Source organism: Drosophila busckii, chromosome 3R, assembly GCF_011750605.1.
Source record: "Drosophila busckii strain San Diego stock center, stock number 13000-0081.31 chromosome 3R, ASM1175060v1, whole genome shotgun sequence".
Lineage (NCBI taxonomy): Eukaryota > Metazoa > Arthropoda > Insecta > Diptera > Drosophilidae > Drosophila > Drosophila busckii.
In genome coordinates, this window is record NC_046607.1 from 14,860,401 (window position 1) to 14,866,822 (window position 6,422).

Below are 6,422 nucleotides of genomic sequence, written 5' to 3' on the forward strand. Positions count from 1 at the left end.
TATGTTATATTATTTAGCACTTAAGATGGGCTTGTGTGTCTTGAATTTATACTTAACTTAATAGCTAGCAGTATTAAATTAGCACTAAGCAATTAAATTGAGAAATAAACTAAATTTACAGCAATTGAAACATATGTTTATTAACCCTTGGATTTGCATTTAAGCCGCTGCAAGTCGTTTCTATTTTCAAATTAAAATTGTTTGTAACAATAAATGAATTTATATGCCTCTTGTTAAGCCTTGCGCTTTTGTTAAGTCTTTTCTTATAGAAATCGATATGTTTAAATCTGTGGGCAGCTTTATCTCTTTCATGTGCAGATTATTCCACGTTCGGCCTTAGTTAAAGCCTTTTGCGTATTTCAAGACGTAATTTAAAGAAAATAAACAGCGGAAATGCCCTTGAGTAAAACATTTCCGTAGCACACACCGGCAGTTGCACATTTTTTATTAAAATAATAAAGTCATTTATGCATATTTTTTACACAACTGCAATTTGACCCAAAGGGACTTTACAGCTGTAATAAGAATGAGCACGAATGTATCGTATACATTTAATTTCACTTCCAAATATGTCTTTGCAGCTGTAAACTTATTACTTGCACGAGCTATGAATGGAATCGCAGTAATTTCAGCAGCGTTGTTGTAAAAATCCGGAATAACTTAAGCTCTAAGCCACTGTATCTCAAACAGCAGCAGCAGCTGCAATTGCTCATAAATTAAAGCAAAATAAAAGAAAGAGAAGCGCAAAAAAAAATGTTGGCAGCAACATCTCATTATATATAACTGACTCTGCGGCGTCTGTGCCATGAAAATATTAACAAGCATTATGCATTTGCTTTGGCGCTTGCAGCGCCATTTCAATGGCCGTACATCAAATCGTTGCAGTCGATTTAATAATAATTGTGTTATAAAAATATGAAGAGCGAAAGATACAGACTGCGCGCACTGTAAACAGTTGAGAGAAATGTATGCCAAATATGCCTGGGCCTGGGCTCAGGCTTGAGCTTGAGCTTGAGTTGCTTTGATTAAATTTCTTTTTAGTGTGTTTGGGGGGCACAAAATGCAATTTCATTTGCACTAATGGCCGTAGCTGGCGCTGTTGCCACTTCGGCTGTTGTTGTTGTTCAACTTCCGGTTCGCTTCGCTGCCGGCAACAATGCAAAACGCACAGCGCAGCGAAAACACAGCGCACAGAGCACGAAAAGTGCAGCAAAACGAAAGAAAGCAAAAAAAAAAAAAAGCAGCGATTGTTAAATTGAATTAAAACCAACACGATATAAAAAAACACAAACCAAACGAAACGCTGCGCAAACATTGCAACGCAGTCTGCTGCCTGCTGGTGGCGGCCAAGCGGAAGGTATGTATTTCATGAGAGCAGCAGCAACACCAACCACCAACACGTCACCCGCTCTCGCATTCAGTGGGCGAATGTCCATCAAAGCTGAGTTGAGTTACAGCCCAGCGAAAAATTTCACATTAAACTCGAATAACTCAAAATGATTCAAAGATACTCAAAGCGCTGTCACATCTAGCGCAGTCCAAAAAATATAAATAACTTGAAATTCCTAATAAATTTCTCAGCTCGCTGTGTATAAATGAAATACAAGCGCTGACGTCAGGCTTTAAATTTGGCATTATAATAAATTAAATTGTGCGCATAGCTAAAACGTTAATTAGTCGTTATTTGTTCATTTCTTATTTGATTTTATTATGTCGCTGGCAGCCATAAGCCTTCAAAATTTGTTTGTTGGCATGAGCCGCTTACGTGCCGCATTACAAGTTTACATTCAAACAGGTGTGGCCGTCGTATGGCTGGCGCTGACTTACTGTCGGCTAGCTGTCCCTTAAATAAGATTAACGACGGATGCGGATGCGGTGACACCAAAAAGTAGCAAGCCAAGCAACAGCAGCAACAGCAACAGCAGCGGCAACAGCAATAAGGCTCTGACGACAACAACAAGGCACCCTTGTCAACGGATCTGCCACGCCCACGAACCCCGCCAACCCTCGCTCATGCACACAGTATGAGGCAATGCCTTCATTCGAGTGACATTTACGTCAACAATTCAACAAACAATTGGCAAATGTGGCCATAAAACCCATGACAGCCTGCCGCTCTTATTGTTGCTATTGCCTTTTTTCCCGCTCTCTCTCTCTCTCTCTGTCTCTCTCTCTCTCTGTCTGTTTGTATGCGTGTTGTTTTTCAGCTGCTTCGTAATGCACAAAGCGGAAACGGATGCGGATGCGGAAATACATGTATGCGTGCTGTTGATGTTGCAACTGGTTAAAGTTGTTGCTGTTGCTACTGTTGCTGCTGTTATTGCTGCCTGCAATTGCCGCTGGCTGCGGGCATCGTCACTGTCAGCAGCCTCGGCTCAGCCATAAGCCAACATGTCGCCAGCAGACAAAGTGTCGAGCCAGCTCTCTGCCCGAGCTTGGGCCTGTGCCTCGCCATTTGGTTTGTCCTAAGCCTTCAGTCAATTGCATTCAAATAAACGGTTGCCCACAAGCAGACGACACCAACACACACACACACACACATAGACACACACTAACACATAAAGAGACTGCGAAATGGTTGAAACTGCTTGCCAGTGTGGCAGCTTAGCTCTTACAAGCGAACAAAATACGCTTTGCACTATTTACATACAAGAGCTCAGAACTCTCGTCCTGCCTTCGCTTTAACTGTGGTATGTTCAATTTCACTCATGACCAGCACCATGGAGACGTCAGCAAGCGCTTTATGCTGCAGTTTATGGATGGATGGCCGCATGGCTCTGAACTGTGTTTAAACTTTAAACAACGTTTATATTATCTGAGCGCATGGCGCCTCTGCTTGATGTTGCCAACAATTTTCACAGCATTGCTCTCTCTCTATTTTTTTTCGGGTTCGGGTTTTTTGCAAGCTTATAAAAAGCTGCGTAAATATGTCAGCCAACAATACAAACAACAGCAGCAGCAACAACAGCAGCAACAACAACGAGCAAAGTAGCAAAAGAGCAGTTTCAATGGCGCCGCTTTAAACTGATGGCAGCATATGCAAATAGCAAAGGGGGTGGCAGCAAATCAGTGGGTGGGGTCTCTGCTTGTCGTTACATATGTAATACAGTTTCAGTTTCATAACTAAAAAACCATAAAACAAAATTGTGTACACAGACCAGTCAGCTCCCACACACACACACACACACATACACAGAGAGAGTTTGGGAATACGGGCTTAAGCATAATAAGCATGCAGCATATCCATGAATGTGTAAACATATACAGTCCCATCCCATGCGCTACAGTGAGGCTTAACTACAAGCTCATTTTTTACAACATTTTTTTATGCCACTGCATAAAGCTAATTAGAGCTACAAGTATTTATTTATGAGCATACAAGCTGCTTAATAATTAATTTGTAATGTAACAATTGAATTGCAATTATTATTTACACATGTAAATACTTTGCCATGTGCATAAATTTAAGTGTGGCTTAAAGTTAGCTGTAGCATGTTTTTCACTCATATTTGCGCCAAATCTAATTATATCAAAGTTTACTTTAACTCTAGCCGGAAAGGCAATGTAAGCTGCTGTTGTACGAATTGCATTACCTTAATTAAATTATTTTAAAAAATGCGCGCAGCTTTTATGCATTTATATTGAATTTCTTGCTGGCGTTCTGCGAATTCTTTCAATTTGCGATTGCACACGCTGCGTATGTGTGATAAGCAGTGAGGCAAACTGTTGCCACAAATCCCATTGACAATGCATAATTGTGTTGAAGGTGTTCGGCCGCTGATACTACGAATTGTTTGTATTTTATTTATGCGGGCACACGCCTATGTACACATAGCGTATACGCAATGTAAGTTTAAATCAATTGAGAGCGTCCAAACTCGCAGCAGCAGTTACAGCTGCACCAGCAAAGTTTTAAGCTGCTTGTAGCCAGTGGCTTAACGCAGCAAAAATCTGGCTTATTTCACATAACTTTGCCCATTGGTTCGCTCGTAGCGCCAAGGCTATGCGCACTGTTTGCTCTGCTCACTGCTCACTGTTCACTGTTCACTGTTGATGCTGTTTATATGGCTTTGTCGAAAAGTTGGTGCAAAAAATTAGAATTCATTTGCACTGGTCTACCACTCAAAGCCTGCATGAGTATGTGTGTGTGTGTGTGTGGTACTCTTAGTGTGAGTGCAACTAGGCGTATGTGTGCATATAAATAAAAGTGCTAAACAATTACAGCCGCACAACGGCCACAACAACAATTATAAACAGTTGCAATTGCAATGGCGTAAACCTCTCGTTCGGCTATTTTGCATTCATAAAATGCCACTAATTATACAGTTATATACTGCTCGCTGCTGCCGCTGCTGCTGCTGGTTGCTTTCTAAGCGTGCCCCATAAAATTTCGGCCACATTTCCTGCCCTGCCCATTATCTACATCCCGCTCTCTTAAAAATAGAGAGCACAAAGTTGGAACAAAAATACAACCGAAACGGTAATTAACGAGCTCGAACGGAACCGGCGACTTGAAGCTGCGCTTTTTTACAGCGGCTACGGCTACGGCTACAGCGTCAGCTGGCGTCGTCCCAGTCGCAGCTGCAACACCTGCAATACGTATACGTAACTTTAGTAATTAAAAGCAGCGCAGTGCAGCGACAACAAAGCAGCCATGCAAAATGCTGCTGCAGCTGCTGTTTGGGTCGCGCGCGCTCTGGACTGCCAACTGGGCGTGGCTGTTGAGCCCCCTCCACCGCCTTGCAGCATTAAAACAATGCGCACAATAGTTTAGACCAACTTGTGGGCTCTTGTGCGGGGTCGCAAACTGTTTTCGGGGGGTTAAATGCGGTTGCGGTTGTGAGTGACGCTGCAGACTTAGAGCCGTCTTAGCACTGTTTGTCTATGCCCCAGTAGCCGTGGCGTGGCTGGCTGCCTGGCACCACCTGCAGCTGCCACTGCAGTTCACTAATACTATTCCCTCCCCCCACTCTCAGCATTTTGCCAAGCGACAATGGCAACGCTCTCCATGGCACAATTTGCCAGAGTGCCAGCCAAATAGAGATATTCACTCTCACCCACTAAGTACACTTACAGTAGAGCGTGTGAATGCGTCGCTGTGTGTGTGTGTATGTGTAATCGCATTGCCTGCCAAGCCTGCCGCCAGCTTAAGGCTCGCCGTTAACATCTGCCAATGCTGTCAGAATGAGATTATGAAAATGAGCCTCATAAAGTAAGTACGTAAAATAATATGCATGCAATTGATTTCGACAATGCTACAGACGCAGCCACGTTTATGCGCTCGCTAGTAAAATGTTCCATTTGCCTTGCCTCTCTCTGAGTAAATCTGGGGCACAACATTAGGCAAAGCCAAAAGCTATTACCTACAGAATTTACAAAATGAGTGGGCCATTTGTCAGTAACTGTAAGCTACGTAATATAGTTTAATCGGCTTTGTGGCAAAGCAATTTGAGTACAGCTCAAAGCGTCGTATCTAATTAAGTATTATTCAATTAAATTCAATTACCACTTTGCTAATTAATACAAGTCCACAAAAGGAATTCCTGGAAGTTTAGCTCAAAGTGCAGCCTTCGACTTTCATTGTTGTAGCCCTTGTATTGATTCAGGTACACAAAATTTTAAATTGTTGTTTCAACTGTTATAATATTTGCTGCTGCCCGCCCATTGTTCTTCTTAATTTATTTTGTTGTACCGAAATTAGCAAAGACAGCAACCGCCTTACTGAATGCCCCTGTTAGTATGCAATGGAATTTATATTTGTAATAAGCGGCTTCACTTATCTCTTAAGAATTTAATTTTATATTAAGCTGAATGATTATAGCATTGAACTTTAGTAAACATAATCTAATTGCCAATAATTTTGTTCATTATTTAAAAGCTATAAATACTGCACATTGTATTAATAAATATGGAAGCCATTTAGCGCAGCTTTATTTATAATTTCCTTGCTGTAAAGTTCTTTAATTCAAATATTAGTTTTAATTGGAAGATATCTACATTAATTTGCTTACGCTTTGGTAACTAAAGTGCTTGAAATTAATGTGTAATTGCTTGAAATAAAATTAAGCATGTTATACGTTTTCATTAAAATTGCATGCGAATTCATTTTGTTTAATAAATAAACTCATATTAGCTTAACGTTGCCGGACAATGTGCTGCCTGCCGCATTGGCCGCTGTACCCGTTGCCAGTGTTGGATGAAAGCAGCCCGCAGACTCAGTGTGCCACTTGCTATGAACAAATTGCTGTCCTGCTTTAAATATATGTATATTGTATGTCTATGCTGCGGGTTGCGTGGGCACGCATTAAAAAAAAATTGTTCAAGTTTAATTGATAAAGTTTTGCATTGATGCCATGACGCCGCATTAAAATCAGACTGACAACCAGGCTCGCATCAAGGGACCACCAAAGGGACAGCAGCGC